Source organism: Nomascus leucogenys, chromosome 13, assembly GCF_006542625.1.
Source record: "Nomascus leucogenys isolate Asia chromosome 13, Asia_NLE_v1, whole genome shotgun sequence".
NCBI classification, from domain to species: Eukaryota; Metazoa; Chordata; class Mammalia; order Primates; family Hylobatidae; genus Nomascus; species Nomascus leucogenys.
The window spans coordinates 25593999-25609466 of record NC_044393.1 but is presented as its reverse complement, the minus strand read 5'-3'; the positions used below and the strand labels follow the sequence as shown (position 1 = coordinate 25609466).

The window sequence follows — 15468 nt, the reverse complement described above, 5'->3', positions numbered from 1 at the left end:
CAGAAGGACAAGAAAATCCAGGCCTGACCTATGCAATCGTGAGGGAAATGGGGGTCCCTGAGGTGAGATCTGCTCCATATTTTGTACCTGGGAGAGGCCCATGGGATTCCCAGACTGTGAGACCACTGGGAGTCTCTGTGATTGGGAGGGGCTGTGGGATGCTGCTATGGTTTGGCTGTGACCCCACCTAAATCTCATTTGGAACTGTACTTCCCATAATTCCCACCTGTCGTGGGAGGTAATTGAATCGTGGGGGTGGTTACCCCCATGCTGCAGTTCTTGTGATAGTAAGTGAGTTCTCATGAGATCTGATGGTTTTATATGGGGCTTTCCCCCCTTTTGCTCTATACTTCTCCTAGCTGCCACCATGTGAAGAAAGACGTGTTTGCTTCCCCTTCCACCATGATTGTAAGTTTCCTGAGGCCTCTCCTGCCATGCTGAACTGTGAGTCAATTAAACCTCTTTCCTTTATAAATTACCCAATCTCAGGCAGTTCTTTATAACAGCATGAGGATGGACTAATACAGATGCTGTGGCTGAGAGGACACTGGGCAGGGGAGTCAGGTGTGCCCATTTGTGGCCACACAGCCCTGGTGTCCTCTTCTGCCTCCCACTCTTGCTGTTACTCTCCATGTCACTTTGGCTAAGTGACCTAACTTCTCCGCCCAGCCTTAGTTTCCCGTTAGGGAAAATAGGCAGTCATAGTTCCCTGCTCATAGCGTTGCTGTGAGAATTAAATGAAATGATTTATATCAAGACTGTAGCACAGAACAAATATCCAAGGCCTAGTAGTTGCTACATTGTAGTATTTCTGAGAAAGCTGAGGGCTTCTGTCACCGTAAGTACTCTGGGATTCTTTATGAGGCAGAGGAAATGTGCTGTATTTGAAAAGTCTAAGATGGCATTGTGAGCCAGGTGTGCTGGAGCAGTCCTATAGTCCCAGCTACTCAGGAGGCTGAGGCAGGAGAATCACTTGAGCCTGGGAGATCAAGGCTGCAGTAAGCCAAGATCACACTACTGCACTCCAGTCAGGTTGACAGAACGAGACCCTGTCTCAAAAAAGAAAAAGAAAAAGAAAGATTGCATTGTCCAGTAGAAATATAATGCAAGGCTGGACATGGTGGCTCACGCTTGTAATCCCAGCACTTTGGGAGGCTGAGGCAGGTGGATCACCTGAGGTCAGGAGTTCGAGACCAGCCTGACCAACACGCTGAAACCCTGTCTCTACTAAAAATACAAAAATTAGCCGGGCGTGGTGGCATGCACCTGTATTCTCAGCTATTCGGGAGGTTGAGACAGGAAAATTGCTTGAACCCGGGCAGCAGAGGTTGCAGTGAGCCAAGATCATGCCATTGTACTCCAGCCTGGGTGATAGAGCGAGACCCCATCTCAAAAAAAAAAAAAAAAAAAAGAAATATAATGATAATGGAAGCCACATATGTACTTTTACATTTTCTAAGAGCATGTTAAAAAGATAAAAAGTAGGCCGGCTGAGGTGGCTCACGCTTGTAATCTCAGCACTTTGGGAGGCCAAGGTGGGTGGATCATCTGAGGTCGGGAGTTCGAGACCAGCCTGACCAACATGGAGAAACCCCGTCTCTACTAAAAATACAAAATTAGCCGGGCATGGTGGTGCATATCTGTAATCCCAGCTACTCGGGATGCTGAGGCAGGAGTATCGCTTGAACCTGGGAGGCAGAGGTTGTGGTAAGCTGAGATCTCGCCATTGCACTCCAGCCTGGGCAACAAGAGCGAAACTCCACCACAAAAAAAAAAAAAGATAAAAAGTAAAAGTAGGCCGGGCCCAGTGGCTCATGCCTGTAATCCCAGCACTTTGGGAGGCCCAGGTGGGCAGATCACGAGGTCAGCAGATCAAGACCATCCTGGCTAACACGGTGAAACCCCGTCTCTACTAAAAATACAAAAAATTAGCTGGGCGTGGTGGCGGGCGCCTGTAGTCCCAGCTACTCAGGAGGCTGAGGCAGGAGAATGGCATGAACCCGGGAGGCGGAGGTTGAAGTGAGCCGAGATCGCGCCACTGCACTCCAAGCTGGGCAACAGAGCAAGACTCTGTCTCAAAAAAAAAAAAAAAAAAGTAAAAGTAAAATTAATTTTAATAATTTATTTAACTGACTATAACCAAAATATTATCATGTCAGCATGTAATCGATATTTTATAATTATTCATAAGCTATTTACGATTCTTTTTCTTGTATGAGGTCTTTGGAAACTGGTGTGTGATTTACATTTACGGCACATTACAATTCCTACTGGCCACATTTCCAGTGCTCTGTAATCACATGTGGCTGGTTGCTGCTGTGCTCCCCAGCACAGATCTAAGGCAATCTGGCTCTCATCAACCCTTTGGAGCTGGAAGAGACGCAGCAAACAGGAGACTGAGTGCATCCACAACCCACACCCACCTCCGCCGCCCCACCTATGAATCTGAAAGGGCTTGGCCTCCTGCATATTCAGATTGAGGCCTCACCGGGCTGAATCTTCTGGGCTGGCAATTAAGGCCAAAGTGCCCTCAGAAAGCTGGGAACGGGCAGAACTGCAGATTTTCTGTAGTTCCAGATTTTCTTTTGCACTCTTTATTCCCATAACACTAAAAAGGGCACCTTGGCGGGTTAATTCCTGCAGCCCCAGTGCCTATAGGAGGATGGGCACCTAAGAGGAGTGGTTGATGCTTATTCCACAGTAGTGGAACAGGATGTTAAATTAGCCGAGTGTGGTGGCGAGCATCTGTAGTCCCAGCTACTCGGGAGGCTGAGGCAGGAGAATGGTGTGAACCCGGTAGGTGGAGCTTGCAGTGAGCCGAGATTGCGCCACTGCACTCCAGCCTGGGCGACAGAGCAAGACTCCATCAAAAAAAAAAAAGAAAAAAAAGGAAGTTTCAGCTGACACACCAAGGAAAGGAGGCACCAAGACAGAGGGAAGAACCATATACAATTGCTTCTCAAGAAACAAATGAGGCCGGGTGTGGTGGCTCATGCCTGTAATCCCAGCACTTTGGGAGGCCAAGGCAGGTGGAGGACAAGGTCAGGAGTACGAGACCAACCTAGCCAACATGGCGAAATTCCATCTCTACTAAAAATACAAAAATTAGCCAGGCATGGTGGTGGGTGCCTGTAATCTCAGCTACTCGGGAGGCTGAGGCACAAGAATCACTTGATCCCAGGAGGCAGAGGTTGCAGTGAGCCAAGATCATATCATTGCACTCTACCCTGAGTGACAAGAGTGAAACTCCATCAAAAAAAAAAAAAAAAGAAGAAGAAGAAGGAAGGAAGGAAGGATTAAAAATGCAATAAAATTGCTGTTGCGATAGGCAAAAATTGATTTGAGTATTGGCAGTTTTTGAAGGTTCCATGATAAAATAGCAGCTGCCTTCCAAAGAAGGTGCTGGACCAAATGCAGAACTGAGGAAGGAGATAACTGAAAAATGGTTGCTTGTGACTCTTGAATCTTCTCTTCCAATTGGAGGGTATTAATGGTACAGAATTAGAAATGAAAAAGAAGGCGAATGGTGAAATTATATTTCTTAGGAAAAAGCAAGAGCTGTGAGTCTCACCCCCTGCCCCCAAAAGGGAGAGAGCCCATGCATCTCACCTTAACTCATTAGGAAGCACTTTAGCAGGTCATGAGGGAGCTTGGCATTTGTCACTCAAAGTTGGGGAGCACAGGTGACTGGGGTCCAACCCACTCCTGAGTCAAAGGTTCATAGTCTCCTTCTGTAGGAGTAGAATCTGTGGTATGAATGTCTGCCTGGTACCCAGGAGGTCCCACCCGTGAGGAAGCCTGCTAGGGTGAGGGGATTCCAAGAAGAGGGTCTGTGCACACATCAGTAGGGATACAACAGGCAACAGGAGGAGTCTCTCTGAAGAGCCCATGAAAAAGTCCACAAGATCAACCTTTGAGAAGCCTGGGATTGGTAGGGAAGGCCACAAGAGAAATAATCAGGATGAAACCTCTCCCTAGCTTGGAGAGGGCATGGGCTTCTTGCAAAAGCACCAGACAAGAGATGTCTCCCCTCTCCTTACACTTTACTCTACCTGTTTTGATCCTGGAAGAATTGGGAGTGGGTAAGTGGACAGCAAATTCCTATTGAAGAGAAACATATCTGGATATGTGAAGAGAGAAGGCACATGTCCCCATCCCAGCAGACAGCAGCCCATCCTGTATTTAGCCCCAGCTGGTGGAAAGGAGAGAAGTCTTATCTATGAAAGATCATTGAAAACATAATAATGCATTAGTTTGAACATTTAAACTTGTTGAATGGATTCAGCGGATCCTTAACTAATCCTGTTTTTTTTTTTTTTTTCTTTTTTGAGACAGAGTCTCACTCTGTCACCCAGGCTTGAGTGCAGTGGTGTGATCTCGGCTCACTGCAACCTCTGCCTCCTGGGTTCAAGCGATTCACCTGCTTCAGCCTCCCGAGTAGCTGGGATTACAGGCACATGCCACCATGCCTGGCTAATTTTTGTATTTTTAGTAGAGATGGCGTTTCACCATGTTGGTCATGCTGGTCTCGAACTCCTGAACTCGTGATCCACCCACCTCAGCCTCCCAAAGTGCTAGGATTACAGGTGTGAGCCTCCGCGCCTAACCCTACTGGTGTATTATTAAAAAATAATAAAATAAAATAAAATTGTTGAATGGAAACTGTGTTTTCCATTTTTAGTGACTGCAAGACTTTTTATTACCTAAGAATGATCAGAAAAATTCTAAGGCTTTTGCCTGATATTTTTCTAGGGGGATGGGGGAAGACACTTCCACTTAGCAAGTCTAAGCAGACATATCAGGAGTCCTGCTTTCAACATACTGATTGCAAAGGATTGGACTGTAGCTGGGAAGACAAGATTCCACTACGGGAAGTCTGTAAATCTTCCCGTAGTGGCTGAGAAATCCCCAGGGCTTGGAGCCCCTTCGCCAGAAGAGATGGAATCATGGCTGGCTGGACAGTGTCTTCCAAGGAGTTGGTGCCCGGAGTCTAGGTGGGAAGTCAGCAACTGACTATGCAAGGCCTGCGGGAGCTCCAGACCCATCTCCACGCCAAGAGTGACCACCATGCTGCAGATTTTGTTGTATCTGTCCATTCTCCTCCTTGGCTTCTTACTGCTCCTCTGTTACTGCGTCTTTTGGGTGATGAGCACTCTCTGGGGCGCTATGGGGGCATCTATAGAGCTTGGCAGCAGCGTGCTGTGATGGAAAACAGGTAGATGGTCCGGGCGAGGTGGTTTACACCTGTAATCCCAGCACTGGGGGAGGCGAGGCAGGCGGATCACTTGAGGTCAGGAGTTTGTGACCAGCCTGACAAACATGGTGAAATCTCATCTCTACTAAAAATAGAAAAATTAGCCGGGTGTAGTGGTGGGCACCTATAATCCCAGTTACTCGGGAAGCTGAGGCACAAGAATCGCTTGAACCCGGGAGGCAGAGGTTACAGTGAGCCAAGATTGTGCCACTTCACTCCAGCCTGGGCAATAGAGCAAGACTTTGTCTCAAAAAATAAAATAAAATAAATAAATAATAATAAAAGTAAATTAAATTTAAAAATAAAGTAAAAATAAATTAAATGTAAAAATAAAATATAAAATAAAATAAAATAAAAATGATGGAGCATCAGAGACACTTGGGTCCCAATCCCCTCTGCCATGATCTAGCTCTGTGCCCTATTCTTAACCTCAGTTTACTCATCCCAAAAACAGAGCTGTGAGGGAAAGGAATTTCTACCGTTGTTGTTGTTATTGTTCTTATAACTACACTCCTGATCTTTTCCAAAGCCAAGATTTTTCCCTCTCTTTTACCAGAAGTGTGTTCCCTTTAATTCCCCAGCAGGGAAATTTTACGGAGTTTGGAGAACAGGGTGGCCGTTGCTGGGCTCCATGCTCACTGGGCTGCTCTTTCCCATACTGGCCGTTGGCATCTGTCTCCTGCCCTGTGTCATGCTGTGCTCTCTTTCTGTGTCTGCATTTGAAAGTGATCATCAGCTGCCTGCGTCTTGGTCATCGATAGTACAGGCAGGTGAACTGCGCAAAGCATTTTCTGTATTTGGAGGGTCCATCTCCATCCTTGGAAACGCTGGTGCTTTTCTCACATTCGACTTCTCTTTTCTGAACACTCTCAAGCCTCTGGGGCATCGTGGGCTGTCATTTTGTTTGGCCTTTCTCAGCTTGACTTCTTGGCAAAAATTAGGCTGTGTATATCTGGGACTATTTGTTCCCCAGGACAACGTTAACTACTCAAGGGACGGCTGAGGCTCACAGAGCATGAGCCCTGCACAGAAGAGGTAACATTTCACCAGCCAGGTGAATTGTACGGAAAGTATCAACCGAGCGTATGAATACATACAACATTGAGTATAGATCGTGATTATGATAGGATTTAAAGAAAGATGGCTTCTTGGAGGTGGTGTGCTTTGGTGGTTTTCTGTTTGTTTTTGTTTTTTGAGACATGGTCTTGCTCTGTTGCCCAGGCTGGAATGCAGTGGCACAATCAGAGCTCGCTGAAGCCTCAACCTGCTGGGCTCAAGCGATCCTCCTGCCTCAGCCTCTCAAGTAGCTTAGACTACAAGCACATGTCACCATACCTGGCTAATTAAGAAAAGTTTTTTTGTAGAGATGAGGTCTCACTATGTTGTCCAGGCTGGTCTCCAAATCCTGGGCTCAAACGATCCTCCCACCTCAACCTCCCAAAGTGCTAAGATTGCAAGTGTGAGTCATCGTGCTTGGACCTTGGTGGGTTTTCCTTTTTTTGGAGATGAGGTCTTCCTATGCTTCTCTGGCCTCAAGGGATCCTTCTGCCTCAGCCTCCCCGGTAGCTGGGACTACAGGTGCACACCAATGCGTCTGGCTCTTGGTGGATTTTTGAAGTACTCAAATAGGAGTCCTTTAAAGTTGCAATGGGAAGGCTCTTAAGGGTCAGGGGGAGAAAGAGAAGACTCTGAAGCTGAAGAGGAGGAAGGGATGGGGAGTGGATACCTGTGCTGGTATGTGGATAAGTTAGGAACCAGAGGGGGCAGTATCCCCCCATCCCATTGCATGGCCTGTAATAGATGATCTTTAAATGTTGATGCAAAAGAAGAAAGGGAAATGCTCATTGTGGCAACGGGAGAGGGCTCACTTAATTCTGAAATGTAAGAAAAGTTACTTTTGCCCCAGTCTGCTCTTGGCTCTGAGGGCTTAAAAAAAAAAAATGAAAAAAGGCTGGGCGTGGTAGCTCATGCCTGAAACCCCAGCACTTTGGGAGGCCGAGGCGAGTGGATAACTTGAGATCAGGAGTTCGAGACCAGACTGGCCAAGATGGTGAAACCCCGTCTCTACTAAAAATACAAAAATTAGCCAGGCGTGGTGATGGGCGCCTGTCATCCCAGCTACTCGGGAGGCTGAGGCAGAAGAATCACTTGAACCCAGGAGGTGGAGGTTGCAGTGAGCGTGCCGCTGAACGCTAGCCTGGGCAACAGAGCAAGACTCCATCTCAAAAAAAAAAAAGAAAAAAAAAGAAAAAAGCAGGACAAGACAACTTAACTGATTCAAATAAAATAAAATTAGGGCCAGTCACGGTGGCTCACACCTACAATCTCAGCACTTTGGGAGGCTGAGGCAGGTGGATCATTTGAGGTTAAGAGTTCAAGACCAGTCTGGCCAACATGGTGAAACCCCGTCTCTACTAAAAATACAAAAATTAGCTGGGTGTGGTGGCGGGTGCCTGTAATCCCAGCTAATCGGGAGGCTGAAGCAGGAGAATCGCTTGAACTTGGGAGACGGAGGTTGCAGTGAGCTGAGATCGCACCACTGCACTCCAGCCTGGGCGACAGAGTGAGACTTTGATTCAAAAAACAAAACAAAACAAATAAATTATTGAAATAACAAAAGCAGAAAATGAGCATAGGGCCAGGCCTGGTGGCTCACGCCTGTAATCCCAGCATGAAAGTACATCAACAGGAAATGTGTGTTGGTGTTGTGCAGCAACATCTCAAAAACCCCTGGAGGATGTTATGGACTGAATATGAGACCAAGGCAAGAGGATCGTTTGAGACCGCGAGTTGAAGACCAGCCTGGACAACATAGTATGACCCCATCTCTACGAATTTTTTTTTTTAATTAGCGGAGCCTGGTGGCATGCACCTGTAGTCCCAGCTACTCAGGAGGCTGAGACAGGAGGATCGCTTGAGCCTGGGAGGTCGAGGCTGCAGTGAGGCATAATTGCACCACTGCACTGCAAGCTGGATGACCCTGTTTCAAAAAAAAAAAAATTGGCAGACTTCAGTTGGAAAGTCTTGGCCTCAGTGCCCTTGAAGGGCAGGAGTAGTGCTTCTGCCTTGTGAATGCCTTCTGACCCCACCACTGGGGAGAGGTGGACACGAGAGTTGGGCAGATGGAAATCAGTTGTATCTTTATCAATGGTGACAGCTGGATGTGACCACCTGCAGGCTCCCTGACACCTGCTCCTCCTTCCTTTACCTCTGTTGCAGCCCACCCTCCAACCCCTACCACACACACTGCCATGCTGGATAGGGCCTGCTGGGTGAGCTTACTCAGGAAGGAGTGGGGACTCAGCCAAGCATCCCATGAACAAGCAAAGCACAGACACCCTGAGGGGTGTGTAGCCTCAACAAGTCCTAACCCACACTCAAGACAAATTAGATGAGGGACCTCAGAGATGGGTGACTCCTCTCAGAGCTGCAGAAGGGGTGGAAGTGCCTATCCTTGGCCCAGAAGGTAATTTTGAGAATTGAGAGCTTGAGTGTCAAAGGTTGTGAAAATCAGGCTGGGCACGGTGGCTCACACCTGTAATCCCAGCACATGGGAGGCCGAGATCAGGCAGATCACCTGAGGTTGGGAGTTCGAGACCAGCCTGGCCAATATGATGCAATCTACTAAAAATACAAAAATTAGTCAGGCTGTGGTGATGTGCGCCTGTAATCCCAGCTACTCAGGAGGCTGAGGCAGGAGAATCCCTTGAACTCAGGAGGCAGAGGTTGCAGTGAGCTGAGATCACGCCACTGCACTCCAGCCTGAGTGACAGAGCAAGACTCTGTCTCAAAAAAAAAAAAAGTTTGTAGAATTCAGAATAGCATTTCTCAGAAAGCCCCGCTACTGCTTGCAAACCTTTTTTTCTAATGACCGTGCACAGGTTTCACTGTCACAGGTTTAATTAAAGTCTTCTGCTTGATCTCAAGTAGCATGGAGAAAAAATTCTTCAAAAGTGTTGCCCTTCAGAGATATTTTCAAGGGCCTTTATTAGAAGGACCATCATTTAAGGATTAGATGGTATGACATAGGGTGACTCTGCTACACCAGAGAAGAACATGCTAGGGAAAACACCTTCTTTCTTTTAAGTCAAGTGTTTTCTGTGTCATCAGATTGCCCAAGCATCCCTGGCATCTCTGCTTCTCAACCATAGGCTATGATGTGTATGGTGCTCCTATGAGTTGTGCAGTACACGACCTGCACAACCGTACGTGGCAGTCCTGCCTACCCTCAGTGGAAGCAGGATGGAGATGTTACCCTGGGTAAATGTGGCATATGTCCCTCACTATAAGCAAAAAACCAGAGCGAGTGTGAAGTCAGAAGTCCACCCAGAGAGAGAGGCAGAGTTGCAGGACAGGGATGGAATTCCAGTTCTGGTGTTTGTTGTCTTGGAGGCCCAGCTTGACCTCTGCCCTTCGCTTCGCTTGATTATATAAGTTTTCCAATAATGTATTTTAGTTTTAAAGCATAAGTTAGGTTTCTATCACCAACACATTCTATCTAAAAGCCCAAGTCTTTTCCTTAACTTGTCCTAAATGGCCAGTTATTAAGAAATTCCATTGAGGGTTTGGCTGTTGCATACAGCCTTGTGGGCATTTTGCTTATCCACGTTGACTTTCTCATCTGGAACACTGGCCTACGTAGTATGTGATTCCAGCAAACAGGGCAGTATGTTGAGCTCTTGAAATAAGTGTGTTGTGACAGCCTTTGTTACAGCATTAAAAGAACAGTCTATTCTCAATGGCTGGCCCTTTATTTGTCTGCTGACGTCAAAAACAGAACAAGACTGCAGACACACTCTTGCCAATGCTAGAAGGGATGCATGTTTGAAGTGGATTTTTTTCTATTTTTTTGCCTGGAGGGGAGGGTGTGTGGACGCCAAGCTGGCCATGGTCCAAGCTGACCTATTTGCCAGCCGACCCCTGTCTGGGCTGCCATAACAAAGTGCCATCATGAACTGGGTGGCTTATAAACAACAGACATTTATTTCTCAGTTCTGGAGGCTAAAAGTCCAAGATCAAAGGCACCAGTAGATTTGGTAAACTAGGAAGTGGTGAGGGCCCACTTCCTGGTTAATAGACTGATGGCTGTCTTCTCACTGTGTACTCAAATGGAAGCTGATGTTTCACAAATACTTTCTGGGTAAATGGATGGATGAGTGAACTCATGAAGGGATGCTCCTTTAGGTGAACGCTTGGATAAAGGGCGTTAGTGGAGGGACAGAATTGCAGCTCCGTTCTGCCAGGGGGCGCTGCAGGCACGTCTGCGCAGGTAGGGGCCCGGCGGAAGCGCCGCTCTAGGCTGCAGCCGCGCCCCCAGCCGTATTTCCGCGGGCGCTGAGCACTGGGAAGAGCGTCTTGTGGCTGCGGCCTGTCCCTCAACATCTTCCGCGCGGTTACCCCTGTACCTGCCGCCATCCGTCCTGGCGCTCCGGATGAGTCAATGAGGGGCAGCGCCCGAGGAGTGGTCTTCCCAAGAACCCCCGGTGGCCTCCCAAGGCCGGTGCTGTGTACCTCCTCCCCGACAAAAGGGGAAACTGAGGCCCCAAGGGGCATGGGAAGAGCCGGCTGGACGTCAGGCCCAGCCGCTGGTGCGTGGTCTGTCCCCTCCGCCGGGGTGGGCCCCTCGGGTTTCGCGTGTCCTCGGGAAAGAGACTGGCGGGTGAGCCGCGCCCTCGGCCTTCGCTGGGCTAAGCCGACCCCATGCGGACGTCAGACCCCCACAGGTCGGCACAGCCTCTCTGCGGGGAGGCTTAATGCCCTTTTAGAAACGGCTCGGCAACGCTGTGCCCGGGGCCTTGCACGCGGGCTGAGTGGGGCTAGAGACCTCGCGACTTAAACTCCCCCGACCCCGATCTTCGACTCCTGACTTTGGAAGCCCCCAAAGCTGCTTTTCGGTTGCCTACAAAGTGTCAGTCATTGTGCCACGTCCTTGGAACCGTGAACTCATTTTCTTCTCAATAACCTTTAAAAAGTAGCTGTAAAACCTCCGTTTTACAGACCAGTTGGCTGAGGTTTAAATGGAGGACGCTCCCAGGGCCCCAGAGGGGCGAATTCCAGACTCCTTTGCCAGGACCTTGTACTAAGCCCCTTCCCTACGCTCTTCCCTGCCTAGGCCTCGTGGGCTGTGGGGCTCTCCTGGAGACAGATGACAGCTCTCCCTTGGATGGCTTTGCTGGTTCCGCACCAGCCAACGCCCCCATTTTTCCTGCAGCACCCTGATCTGCACTCCCTGAGGGGCTCCCACTGTCCGCGGTGTGAGGATGTCCCTGGGTAAGTGGTGCTGGTCATGAGCACCTTGGGGGACCCTTCAGATTCCCTTCTGGCGGACCCCAGCGGAGGGCATGGTCCTGAATTCCGAGAACTGTATGGCAAAGCTGGGTGCAGAGGAGAGCCTGGCTAAGTTCTTTCATTCTCTTGAGCTTGACTTTCTGTAATGTAGGGAAACTGCAAAAGCTCTGTAAGTGGGGAGATCTTGCAAGTTTTTCTTGCTTTTGACCCCATGATGTCTGGCTACTTGTAGATACTCAATATTTGTGGGATGAATGAACAATTTAAGCCCTTTTTTTTTTTTAACCAAAAATTGGTCTTCTGTGACTTTCTTGATGGGGGCAGATGAGAGCTTTGTACTACCTTAAGTGGATAGCGCTCAGGTCCTTTGGGCTTGGCGCTTTGGCAATCTCCAAGCAGCTCACTTTGGCCTCTGTTCCTGGATCCCCTCTGCTCTTTTCTGCGCCTGCATTCTGTAAGTGATCACGGGCTGCCCATGTCCTGGTCATTGGTAGTGCAGGCAGAGGAAATGCGGGAAAGCTTGCTGTGTTTGGAGGGTCCACATCTTCACCTTCCTGTCCCGGGAGCTTTCCTACACTCCTGCTTCTCAAAGCTGCACACACCTGGGGCCTCCAGGGGATTGGGGGTTGCCATGTGTGTTATGTCATGATTAGAGCTTTCACTTCCTGCTCCCTGCTGTTGGGAACCAGGCTATGTGTGTTGCTTAAATTCCCCTTGATGACCAGCAGAGTCACTGCCACTCAGCCATGGCACACTGCTGTAAACCTGGTTTTGATCTCCTTTCAGTCTTTTGCTGATTAACTACACATTGATCAGTGTTGGCCACCCTCACCCTGCAATAGACCATCCACTGTCTTCCTCTGTAGAGTTAACTATTTTCTCTTTTATGAGGAAATAGTGTGTTTGCTTAGGAATGTTTACTGCCTGGTAACTATTGTGCTAAGCCCTTTCCTGTTGCCTGCCATCCCTGCTGTGAGCAGGGACAAGCTGGGTGCTCACTCATGGCATCATCTGTTGCAGATAGTCCACTGTGTGCAGAGGCATGGGAGTTGTCATGTCGGGAACATGCTAGACCTCAGTGTCCTTGAGGTAAGATCTCTGGTTCATTCTCTGGAATGTTGGTTCCTTATATCTAGTACAGTTCTGTACATGTTCCCAGGGGCTTTGGGGTTGGTGTAGGGGAGCTGAGAAGTGAGATGAGAATGGCACTGTGGATCCCCAGATCCGCTGTCCACCCAGCCAACCCAGATCACCTCTGGCCCTTCATGTGCCTTCAGGGCTTGCTGCTGGGGGGAAACCTCCAGAGTCCCACTTAGGTAATAAGAGGTCTCTGCCCTTTCTCCCTGGGCAGCAGGATGTTGTAATGGAAAATGAGTGGACCTAGGCTTCAGAGACTCTTGTCCCCTAGCTTTGAATCCCCTTCTGCCACTATCCCAGTCAAGGACTGATTCAGAACCTAATTTTCTTCATTTGGAAAATAACGTTCTGACAGAGATGACTTTTGTGGTACTTCAGACCACATGATTCCTATCATTACCAACCCATATTTTCCCATTGTTTTTGCCCCATGTGACTTCTCTGTGATTCCTCCTGGCAAGGAAGTTCTATGTGGCTTTTACAGGGAAGGAGGGCCACTTTTGGGGTCCTGTGCTGGGCTAGATTGTTTTCCTGGACTGGACCTAGTCCACAGGCTGCTGGCATCTGTTTCTCCTCATGAATCTCTCTCTGCCCTTGTATACACCTGCATTCAAAAATGATCACGGGCTGCCTGTGCTCTGGTCATCGATAACGCAGGGAGAGGAATTGCTGAAAGCCGTTTCCCGTGTTTGGAGGGTTCACACCTGTCCCTTTCAAATGCTGGCGCTTTCACACACTCCTTCTCTCCTGCCAGCACCTTCTGGTCTCAGGAGCATTGCAGGATGCTGTGTGAGTGATGGGAGACACATTAGTGTGGCTTTTTTCAGCTTAGCCTTCTGTTATCAGAGAGCAATCTCTCTCAGTGTCAAGGTTTGGGTACTAGATGGTGGAAAAAGCCTGTGTGAATTATTTTTAACGAATAAGTGTGATGTTGGGTGGCATACAGTCACTGCCTTAAGATTTTCAAAGAGAAGCAGCCTTTTGGAGGTGGTGGGCCTGGGCAAGTCTTTCAAGGAGTGGGATGTGATGGGCAGTAGAAAGGTATTCCAGGGAGGGGTAGCAACATGAGAAGGTCTTTGAGGCTGGGATGAGCAAGAGTCAGTCCCACTGGGGAGACAGATGTGCAGGCAAGTAATGAAAGCACGGAGGGATGGCTGCTGGGGTGGTCCTTGGCTCCCAGCACGGTGAGGTGGCACATCTATGGGAGGGCCCCTGAGAGGTCTCTTGAGCTGTCTTTCTGCCAGTTGCACATCTGCTCGGTTGCCTGTCAAGACTCTTAAGACAGTTTTGCTAGACTCTTAAGTTTTTATTTTGACTATTCTTTGGGAGCATTGAGATTCCTTTTTGAGATGAGTTTGGTATGAAAGAAACTGGCAACTCATACCCGACTGATTAACTGGGGGCATTCCCATTGACATCAGCTTTAAGAAAGATGACAGAACACTGGAGACCAAGTACTTGCAGCCTCCTGCTCTGTGGCCCTTCCTCACTCCAGGGATGCCACCTTGGGTCTGGAGACTGTTAGAGGAAACCCCAAGAGGTGCAGGCACTGAGCCTCTCAGGACAATGACCTGGGGTCCCAGCTTCCCTGGAGGGGCCTCCTCATGGTACGTGAATGCCAAGAGGTTAAGTCAGCCTGTGTTTCCGAGGTGGAAATTCCAAGCCGCTGGCTTCATTTGTCTTCTCTTTTAGATTGGGGGTTGATCACAGACCAAGAGTGACGAGTGATGTCACCCTGTGATGCATGGCCAGACCTTCTTGCCCCTATTGTCTCAGCACAACATTAATCGACTATTCCCTCAGCGTGGGTGGGCAGAGGAAAAGCCTTGTGGCTCTGGGGACTTGGAATCCAGAGTTGAAGACCCTTCAGCTGGCTCTGCCCTGCCAGTGCCACAGAGTGCCATGGCCCAGGAAGACTGGCTTTCTTCTATCTAGGCCAGGCCATCCAGTGGCCATCCTCCATGTCCTTCCGCCTCCTCCTGGTGTGACTTCTGAAAACCAAGAATTTGTTCCTGTTGACTTTTTCTGTGATATGGACCATTGTCCTCTCACCCACTCAATAAATCTTGAAACATGCCCTGCTGCTTGTTCTTTCATTTTTGTGTGTTTGGTTTTTTTATCAGTATCTTCGTGTGCCAGCAAGACTGGGTGTAGAGACTGCGTCACAAGGGCAGGTCTTCTGGTTCTCACTCATTAAGACTTTCCCCTTGACACATACCCAAGGCTTGACCTAGGGAATGTGAGATGGGACGTGGGATTTGGACTGGGGTTGAACAATAATCCCAAGTGCATCTAGGGGTTGGGGGGTTGTTCAGGCTTAGGAGAGAAGGGGAACTGTTAGGATTAAGTTGGCAGGGGAAACATTCGAGCCAAGGCTTTGGGAGAGAAGACCATGACGGGATGACTTAGGGATGGAGGCAGGGGCTGAAGTCCTTGAGGAATGCAAGAGTGCCCTGAGCTCAGGTGGTGGATTGCAGGTGAATGTAGGAGTTGGTTTTGAGCAGAGGAGAGAGTGGAATGTATGAGGAACAGCTGCCCGTGGAGAGCTCTGGGGGTGTGGCAGGCAGTGCCAGCCGCTGGGGCTTCTGTTACCATGAAATAGATTTGGTCTTTGGGGATTCCCTTTGGTAGCAGTGATCGCAGTGATGTGCTTACGTGTGCATTGTATGTGTGTCACCACCTGCATATGTTGCTCTGTCCTCATTTTTCAGGTAAATTTCACACACAAGAATGCTCCCAAAGGCCATGGTAGAAAGTTGGGAGTCAGTTGGTCCCATTCCTTCAGTTGA

The 15468-nt window shown here is 48.8% G+C and overlaps 3 non-coding genes and 1 pseudogene across 4 annotated transcripts; all 4 read left to right on the top strand.

The window, feature by feature from the left end:
* Positions 1 to 5965: 5965 nt before the first annotated feature.
* Positions 5966 to 6098, top strand: LOC115838107. Its single transcript, XR_004033153.1, has one exon. It is a non-coding gene; the product is annotated as a small nucleolar RNA SNORA71 (small nucleolar RNA).
* A 4477-nt stretch (positions 6099 to 10575) lies between these two features.
* LOC100580080 lies at positions 10576 to 14756 on the top strand (annotated as a pseudogene). The gene is made up of 5 exons (XR_004033055.1): positions 10576 to 10913; positions 11367 to 11524; positions 12563 to 12631; positions 14101 to 14286; positions 14372 to 14756. The product of XR_004033055.1 is annotated as an uncharacterized LOC100580080 (transcript).
* LOC115838105 lies at positions 11986 to 12118 on the top strand. Its single transcript, XR_004033151.1, has one exon. It is a non-coding gene; the product is annotated as a small nucleolar RNA SNORA71 (small nucleolar RNA).
* Positions 13282 to 13415, top strand: LOC115838103. The gene has a single exon (XR_004033149.1). It is a non-coding gene; the product is annotated as a small nucleolar RNA SNORA71 (small nucleolar RNA).
* Positions 14757 to 15468: the final 712 nt, after the last annotated feature.